This window comes from Anneissia japonica, unplaced genomic scaffold (genome assembly GCF_011630105.1).
Source record: "Anneissia japonica isolate Jap-2015-1 unplaced genomic scaffold, ASM1163010v1 scaffold7766_len575116_cov191, whole genome shotgun sequence".
In the NCBI taxonomy this organism is placed as follows: domain Eukaryota; kingdom Metazoa; phylum Echinodermata; class Crinoidea; order Comatulida; family Comatulidae; genus Anneissia; species Anneissia japonica.
Window position 1 is genome coordinate 259,590 of NW_022694700.1, and position 10,658 is coordinate 270,247.

At 32.1% G+C, this 10,658-nt stretch overlaps 1 long non-coding RNA gene across 1 annotated transcript in view; it reads left to right on the plus strand.

The window, feature by feature from the left end:
• The window catches only part of LOC117101181, a 5,742-nt gene extending 985 nt beyond the window's left edge, over nt 1-4,757 (plus strand). The window contains exon 2 of the long non-coding RNA XR_004444247.1: nt 4,026-4,757. This is a non-coding gene — a long non-coding RNA (uncharacterized LOC117101181). The remainder of the gene's footprint in view (nt 1-4,025) is intronic.
• Nucleotides 4,758-10,658: the final 5,901 nt, after the last annotated feature.

Here is a 10,658-nt window from a genome sequence, read left to right on the forward strand (position 1 = left end):
ATATATATGTATATTAATGTAACATAAAATGTATTGGTTATTGCATCTCATGTATGTATTGTTTTCCACTGTAAATGTTAACTCACGCTTACGTTAGATGCCTTTCAACTCCGGCATCTTTTTCCGTAGCATTTTTTGTTTTTGAGTATGTTGCTTTTTACTGTTTCTATGTTATTATATCTTACAATTATTGCAGACATTAATTATATGCGGGCTTCGCTTTATGGATTTCATCGATCTAACACCGGGATGCATAGTTTGGCGCATGTGGACTGTTGATTATCATTTGAATACTCTAACCCTAGGATGAATTGAGTAGAGAGAGTAAATGATGTTTTTAAATTTAAAAGAACTGCTAATAAAAGTGTCCCAAAGTTACTGTAATTTTCAATTGTACATAGGTATGTTAAAGCCGGACACTCACTGCGCTGTATGACCGCCGAGCGACCGTCCTAGGACGAATCTTATTATATCTCTATGGACGAATCCAACTCCCCTCCCTGTGAGCGCTAGACGACGCGACGCCGTCTGCTGGTTGTCGGTGGCAGTCTGAACGGATCGTCATTAGGAACGATCCGTTGCGCGCGCGTCGTGGCGTTGCATTTTCCATAGAATCACGTCGGCCGACAACCATCGGGCGCAGTGATTGCCCGCCTTCAGTCAGTAACCTATCGCTTATGCTTTTATAATCAAAATATAAGAAATAATTAATAGTTTCTATCTCATTAGTCTGGCAAATTATACAACGACCAGTGTATGTGCAGTATGTGCTTAAGATCGTTCATTTCCTTTTAAATCAAAGTACTGTTTTTTCCTTTAAAGGTTAAGGCTGTACCCTTAAAGATGTATTGTCCCATGCTAAATATTTTAAAAATCATAAAAATATATATTTTTAAATTAACTTGCCCATTTTGAAGTAACATAAAAGTTAACAACTTGAACATAGAAATTAGTGTTTTTTAAAAATGTCTACCCATCAGTTTACAGCGAAAAATGATAGAAACACTTCCAGTCACTGGGAGAGTTTTATTATTTTTATTATAATTTGTTGGTTTAAAAATCAGGGTACACATTTTTTAAATTCAATAATTTCTATGCAAAAGTTAATAATTTGTATGTTATTGCAAGATGAGCAAGTTTATTTCAAACTTATTTTTTTAATGATTTTTTGACATTAGCAAGGGACAATACATCTTTAAAAGTCACATTTTTATGAGAGATAAAAATAAACATAACGTGTTCCTTTGCTGATTTGAAAACAATCTTTATCATTTTGTACCTTCAAAAGATTTTAACCATTTATAATTTTGTGTTCCCATATATTATTATTATTATTATAAAATTCTCATGTAAATTATAATTTCCTAAAATGGTTTTTATATTGTTAATCGATTTCCATCTTGTAACCTCCACTGGTGGTGTACATAATAACCCTCTGACCAGAGATGATAGATGATCTATCATAATACATTGGCTTAAGTCTTTGAAGCATCTTATTTTTAACTTATTTTGGAATGTTTTAAATGATTGCTCTTCTAAGCCACTAATTATTATTTCCTAGGTGCTCTAAAAATCATTTTAGCAATTCGATATTGTAAATTAATATTTCTCTTTTTCATAATTTTATTGAAATTACATATATAAATATATATATATACAAATATATATATATATATATAATAATAATAATAATAATAATAATATATCCTATATCTATTGTGTAATAGATTGTATCTGGTGTTATTTGAATCTGTTCAACCATGAAGCGTCCGTGGTCTGATGGTTATGACGCTCGCCTTGACAGCGAGAGGTCGCATGTTCGAGCCCGCCAGGGACATTTTATTACACAATTTTTTTTATACATTTATGTACAGGACTACATTCGTTGAGAGCTATGCTACACGATGTATTATTATGTCCTTTATTTGAACACTGTATTTACCTTCCCTCTATATGCTATACTTTGATGACCAATACTAGTTGATTTTAATTTTATAAAATAATTTGTTTTATTAGATATATATATATATATATATATATATATATAGTAACGTAAATAGGTAAATAATACGTAACAAAATATGACTCTCACAAGATACTAAAATAGGGAAATGGATAGATAAATGAATTGCTAGATATCTATGTATCAAATGAAAACGTGTTTTCTTAAGTTTCAGTATCATTATTAATGATAGTTATTCAATTTGCAAGATTTTAATGTATAGGCCTACAAAACAATGTTTCCTGTTTTTATCCCCAAAGAACATTAAAATAAATAAATATAATCATAAAATAATTCATTGCAGTTGAGAAACTGAATTGTCAAATTATGTTGTTAAAATGTTCAACTATTAATATAAAATTTACAAATTACAGGACTACACAAACAAAATAAATAAATAAATTATCACATGAAAAATACGAATAAAAAATGATTACTTTCACAAGAACAATGTATCAAAGCCAAATAATAAACTAAGTTCAATTAACATCAAAAAGTAGGCCTACAAAATCACATCAAAAAGTTACAAATTACGTAAAACAGACAAATATCAGGAAACAAGAAACCAAAGAAACGAGACGATTGGGACTACAGAGCTGAAGAAAGGTTGCCCACATGTATTATATTACAAACCAAAACGCAAGCAACACATCCCACCAATCCACTCCCCCCTCCCCCACCACCAAGTCAAACACATAAATACACACCCCGACTCAGAAGCTGCAACACTCGCCTCAAACTTAAACACACTAGAATATATGCGACCTTAGAAGTATTTCACTAATTCTATTCACATTCAAGTATTATTATCAAATAATGGTGTCCTGGATGGGAGCGGGCTATTTTCTAATCTATTAGTTTTGCATTATTTGTATTCCTGAAATTTGTGTCTATTGCGTAGATTCATATTATGCGATCTATGTTTAAGAGGGAAGCAATCCTTACATCTTTCGGACTTTGATGCCTTGTTAGCAAATTTGGTATGATAGTAATTATCTTTGAAGAAAGAGGGGCTCCAGGCCGGCCCAGTTCTGAGTCTGAGTAATCTTTGTTTTTACACAAAATCAAAATGTCAATATATAAATGAACATACAATGTTTAAAGGTGTGAAAAAAGGACCACCACAAACAAGCAAAAGCTTTTTAACTGTGGCGCCCTTAACTTAAAATTTAATAATCTTACAAATCAATTACAAATTATTTATAATATAGTAAATCATTTAAAAATTCTACTACAAAACAATTTAATTCAATCATAAATTGTAAATATACACATGTGCGCACGCACATACACATAAACCCACAAATATACCCGCACACCCACACAAGTACACGTGCGCATGCATACATTTACATGCATAATGTCATGCACGAATATGATGTATAGGAAAACTTTATTTAAAAAATCATTGAAAGGAAACCATTACATATAGGTAAGACATACTCTACAAATATCATTATTTTCACAAGGATACATTTTTTGTTTGTAATTATTTATGTTCTTATTTAGTAATTCTTTTTTGAATATCGATATATTTTACATTCTCTTATGCTTCTAGCAAGTTGGTTCCACAGCTTCGGCCCTCTATATGCTATACTTTGATGACCAATACTAGTTGATTTTAATTTTATAAAATAATTTGTTTTATTTCGAGTGTCATATATATGATAAATATCAAAGATATCAATTAAAGAATTAAAAGATTTTGGGTCTAATGGTTATGACGCTCGCCTTCACAGCGAGAGGTCGCAGGTTCGAGTCCCGCCATAGGCATTTTATTACACAATTTATTTTTATTTATTTATTTATTTATAGGACAACATTCGTTGAGAGCTATGATACACGATGTACTATCATGTCCTTTATTCGAACACTGTATTTACCTTTCTTCAATGATTTATATATAATTTAATAGTGTTAACGGTTATCTTGATTTATATATGTATATATATATAATATTATAAATGTATTTGTGTACATTAAAAATAACATATACATTTTACATATTATTATTATTTTTCAGTATTAGCACAATGTCGTCATTCTTGTCTGCACTAATTGCCGTGTGCCTTATTTCAATCTCAAGTACTGATGCGGGTACTTTGGATCGAATCTTAAGACGAAATGAATTTCAGCCGAATGTTTCTGACTTGGAAAGACTGACTTTGCGAATGCTTGATGATCATGAAGCGCGCTCTCCAGATACAAACGTTGATTTTCCGTCGGTAAGTCAAAACGACGAAATTTCTGAACCATTTGTAGAGTACAATTATGTAAGTGACGCCGCTTTACCACCCTACGTCGAAAAAAGAACACACCGATCAAAGAGAAATGGATCATTAAGGATGAGAGCCTCAAAACGGGCAGGTCTGGAATCTATTCAAAACTTACTGAGCAAGATGTACCGAGGTATAGACGGGAAAGGTCCAAGAGTGAGTGGAAAATGAACTTCTTTGCATACAAAATCACGTTGAGAATTTCAGCATGCCTTCTGAGTTTTGACTTCCAGATTACTTTAACGTATCTGGTCGAATAATATTAGCGTGGGAACTAAGGTACATTTCAATAGATAACCACATAGCCTAAGTAAAACGAGTGTGAAGCAGTCACTCCTGTATTCATATGTACGGTTTCATCAGCGAAATGAAGTTAACACAAGAAGACAAACAATAATTGCATTTATTGGTTTCAAGCATGTGACCCTACTTGTCTCGCCTTTTAACTAGCCATTATCAGAAAGAAATCAAAAAATAAACAAAAAAAAAAACAAACAAAAATAACAACAACCAAGTGCAATATTCTTTAGAATTGGTTTTATCAATCAGGTTCTAAAAGAGGAAAAATTGCCGTACATGATAGAATGGGTTATAGTTAAGTAGTTTTGAATTAAATTCGATTGCAACCCATATCTGTGCCAGTCTATGTATGAAGAAACAGTAGACTTAGTTATGAATGCACGACTGTAAAGAACCTAAATTTAAATTTATATAAGTTGTTTTACTGATTGAGTAACTGACTGATTATTTGATTGATAGATTGATTGACTGATTGACAAATTTTGTGCGTGTTGTATTGTATATCATACTTTTCTGAACATCGCATTCAGACTACTGTAGGTTTAGATATATAAACCATGCTCCAGCAGCATTGTCTGCAAACATAACGAATATGTAATTAGGAATGTAGTTTTAAATTTCTCTAAAAACGTTATTTTTCTTAATGCAATTTACAATATAAGATTATAATGACTACAAAAAATTTGGCGATGATCACTATAATTCAGGCCTACTAAATTTAATTTTGTTTATGTATTGTATTGTAACGTTACCATGTTAACTAAAGTGTGTAAAATTTACTACAGTATTTAATTGTTTCGATATTCTGTGATTGAAATATTTATTTTAAGTAATCATGTAAATATATTAAAGATAATAATTGATATAGAATCTTTAGCAAATGGTGGCGTATGTTTTTTCCTCCAATCTACATAGTATTGTATTTGTTACAGACGAAATATTTTAGAACATAGGACAACCAGCCATATATCTAACGTTAATACTAAAAATGTATGAAATGTTTAAGCTTAATTTTTTTTTAAATGTTAAAAATGATAAAATAAAAGAAAAGATTAAAAAAATGTCTACAAGGTTTAAATATTCTATATAAATACATGCATTGCATTATAATCTTTACTAACAGAGATGTTTATATTATTGTTAAATGTTATTGCCAAATGAGTGTAGATGCCAACAGGACAGTAACATCATAACCGCAATTCAATAAAACAAAACAAATGATATTTGACATCAATTCAATGTTTTGCAATTGAACACACGACTCAATCTTAGGCACAGGGTAAATACCCTGATTGTCTTCGTCCTAGGGTATTTTACTACAAACCAAAAATACAATTAACTATCTAACTCTAATTAACAGGAAGTATCAGCATTAGTAACGATAAATGACACTTTTAATTCCTAATTAAGATTAAATCATTTCTGCACATCTTCATACAGTTTCATTGTCATAATATGCTACAAATCAACAATACATTTTTATGTATGTATAATTTATACTGCCACAATTAAAATTAAGAGAAACATGTTTTGCTATAAAAATCCTGGAATTTAAAAAAAAGTAAATCATAACCATTTTATATAAGACAATAACATCAATCAAATAGATTATATGATAAATATGTTACAGGTATATGTTTCCATACCTTTTTAAAAAAATAATAGCACATTACGGAAAGTTTTAAACAATACTTACCTTAGTAAAGAGATGTGTTACTCTAAAACTACATTTAAGCCTAACTTATAATTTTGCCGTTAACCTGTCTTTAATGGGTTGTTTTTCTTATGTTGCCTTAATTGATATTGGACAATTTTCTCCTTTGTCAAATAATGTTATAAACACAGTAAATTTATTTAAATATGAATAATTAATTACTTAATGTAATTATTCAGTAAACTGGTTACTATATTGCAACATTTCTAAGGATATTAACATACATTTAACGATTTTAAACGATTATAAAATGTTTTCAGAGCGCTAGTTCAGAACAATCGAGAAATCTAAAGAAACCACATGTTACGAGTTAAAAATTAAACTTAGTACGGAAATTGCCACATTTAAATGTAAGATAAGTGGCAATTTTTTGAGTTGATTAATGGTTAGGAAGTTTCCCAGTTGTGGCAAGCGTATGTCCGTGATAGTCTAATAAAATAGAATTTGCAATGTACCATTTCCGAAATACCGACTGAATGTATATTGGTTTAGAAGAGAAAGTGTTTCGTCATTTCATTATTTTTGTTAATTTAAGCTCCTTGCGCTGCTATTACAATTTATACTAATCACGAGCGCTGAGCGGCTTTAACTATCCTTGCAAATTTGTTCAATGCACATGAATTACAGTGGAAACATACCGAAATTGTAAATAACGCTTTTACCAGTGAAATGACACGATATATGCAGAATGGATTTGTTTAATTTTAAACAATTTAGTTTGCCTTTGTCTGATTTAATTTTAATCGCGTATTTCAATTAAGTTTATCAATACTATAATTTCCCTTAGTATGAGTACCACTCTTCTACATTTTTTCACAATCCCACAGTATTTGGGCCTGTTTCTAGACGTCGGGTATCATCTCCTTAAAATGATATTCTCTTTAAAGTAATCAGTATAGACTTACTTAATGAATATATTAATTTTATCTATATAAATATAGCTACCATAGCCACCTTTCAGATTAGAGTGTCATCGGCATATCTGATGATTGGACAACATTTGGTTATTGCTTTTGTAGTTTGCTAGTACGGAGCGAGAACAGTATAACCGGTGATAAAACACAGCCTTAAGGTGCAGTATTAATTAAACGCAATTCTAATTCGATATTGCCCATGTTAACTAAACTGCAGTCTGCCCCTGAGGAAGAATCATAAATCAACCTTTGTAATAATCAATTTTATCTCCCACAATGGCACCAGCAAATTATTTTGGGTCAAGTTGAGATGCATACTGATTTTAAGAAGATGATGAATTTTTTTTTTCTCCAACGTCAACGTCACATGATTTATGAGCACATGACGCTTCAGAATTCTACACTTCCGGGTAAATGACCAAGATGTTATAATAAAGTTGTACACAATGTCATCAAAATTATCAAATATATTAAATTTATTCAATCCGACGCAAATGCAAATTAATTATACTTTATCAATGTTTGAAATGGATTCTAATAGTATTTCATGTATCCTTTAAATCTACAGTCGGCAGTCCATGAGACATGACCCATGTTTGGGCCTTGAGGGGTTTTTTTTGCTGAATATAGCGTTACAAACATAAAACAAATCAAAAGATGTATTCTTTTGAAAACACAAACAAAACACACTTCTTTGATCACAACCAAACGATTCAACCCATTTTTCACATGACTCTTTTCTGTAGGCCTATTTTTTACATATTTGTAATGACTCTTTTTTCTTTCTTTTGTTTCTTTTGGAGTTTCTGCCCTTCTCGTATAGCGTTTCTTTGCTGAGAAGTAACGTTCCTATAAAACAAAAATACTTATAAATATAATATTCACAACATATGCTGATAGTATTCTTGAACTTAGAAAACATAGGTTAAAAATTATATTTATCACAATAGACCGAATAGGCGACTCTAGCTATTACTGGTCACGTGACATATAGTGGGTACAAAATATAAACATACACATAGTAAGCCACAGTGCGCTCATTGAACACGATATATTAAGAGAGTTATGTTTTTTAGACAGCGACCCAAAGTAAAGTAAGGCAGTAGACCTTTGTTTCTTTTTAAATAGTGATTTATAATTACTTTGGCAATCTTAGTGCATTTTATTTAGGCTCTGGAATGCTCCTAGTGTACGGTAGACTACATGCCTATGCTGCACTGTGAGCGTTAAGCCTTGACCAGGGCCCGGAGGAGGGAGAAAGTTGTTATGCCTCGACTATATATCTCTATAGTCGAGTATAGGTAATAAAGTAGAAAATAACCCGGGTACCGATTGCTCAACTAAACTTGTGAAACAGGCTGGTGAAAATAGGCCTGGCATGGTATGGTACATCTAAAATGCCGTACGTAATAATAATATTTGTCATTATAAATCACGTGACCCGAGCCGCCGATTCCGTCTATTGAATGTTTATATATTTAATCCAACATAAATTTGTAAACCATATAAATTTAGAAAATGTTGTTTGTTCTTATTTCGAATTTATATCTATACATTACAAAAACAGAGTGATGAAAAAGTATGAGGTCAAAAAAGCATACAAATAAAATAGCGAAAAGTACTAAAAAAAAACTTGAACACAGGCCTATCAGGGACAGGGAATCCTAATAAAATTAATTAGTTTCTATTTCTTTCAATTGCATGAAAAACAAAACATTTCCTGTTTTAACCAATCTTATTTTCCCTAGATCAGAAGATAATAAGCTCTGTTTTTCCAGTGTGCTAGGATACTTACCACAAACTAGGATAAAATAATAATAATACATCTGCAAGCAAATTAATGAACAAAATTTTAAATGATCTTTAGGCCTATGTCTTACGGTATATTCTAGAAATAATTTTTTAAAATGTCAATATCATGTGTCATAAATAAACATTTTTAAATTAAGGCTAGGTATTCAATCTTTCTTGTCTTATCTTTCATGCGTGTTTCTCTTTTGTAAATTCCTTAAAGTAATTTAGGTGACAAGTGATAGGGGTCCCAAGCTGGTATTCTAAATTCAATTACAGGTTTTACCATTGCAGTATACTGTTTAAATGTTGCAGGTGGACTATCATTATCCTTCCAATATGCCTACACCCCCACGAGTATTTAACTTGTGGTGCTACTGTGTTAATTTGGTCATGCTAGTTTAAATTGGATAATATGGCAAGAGCATGATATGTAAGAGAAGTGACTTATTTAAAAAGTAGTATTATCACTGCAGTAGGATTTTATCGACTTTATCCGAGTCTGATTTGTTATAACTGTCCAGATTAAGCAACATACCGCCCTCCATGCACCACTCACGTCCAGTCAAAGACTTATAAACACAATATAGCGTTCTCCGCGATTTACGCGTGCAAATTCTGTAATAACGCATGAACGGCGCCCTCTTGCTAAATTGAAAACTTTTGAACCTTGACCGCTCTGACCATAGCGTACGCCGCGCGACTTTACGTTTACGCGTAACAATTAAGCCTTGTTCGCACTGTATTTAAAAAATGGTAAATTTAACCAGGGTAACTTTAACCAAAGTCATGGGTACATTTCACCATTGTTCGCACTTGGATTATTCACGCGGTTAGTTTTACCATAGTTTTACCAAGATTTAACCATAGAGATACAATAAGAATACTAGAGCGCTAACAGCAGTGTATTCGATGTTCGAAATACGCAGAGCTGTGTGTGTGTGTGTACCATCCAAGATGGCTGCCATAGATTCAGCCAATCAAATTTCCCCTGAGCGCTCTCATTTTCAATTGCGCCCTCAATTTACACAGAAAGTTCAGTACAGCTAGTTACTCGTATTTTGACCGTTGCGGTGTATGGGTGTAATGTACACGATTTTAATTCTTTTTAATATTTGAATAAGATGCTCTACTTGGCTTCTTTTTGGCTACGACAGTTTAATAGTTTGTCATTATCAATACTAATTATCATTAATGAAATAATATTCAGTCAGAGGGCTTATTTATGGTAATAATATGTATACTAAGACTGAAGGTGGCGCTTTCCTACGGCAGCCATCTTGAATGGTACACATACACAACTCTGCATTGCTCCGCCATCTTGTCAGCACTCTATGGATTTAACCTTGTGTATAAAAAATATTATTGAGGGCGCCAGTTTTGTTCGAGCGGTGTCAACATGGAAGAAGTTTTAACCGTGTTGCACGTTCGGATTGGAATTCTTGACGAGCGTGGTTAGTTTAACCGAGACCGTGGTAAGTTTTACTGGGCAGGCTGAGGTCGGTAAAATTAACCATTGGGCTTGGTTAATTTAACCCTGAGGGAATTGTAACCGACGTTCGGATTGGATTTTTTTTTGGGTCAATTTAGCCAGTGACTCGGTTAATTTGACCAAATTAAGTCCAGTGCGATAGGGGCTTTAAAGCGTCCGATTTAATAAT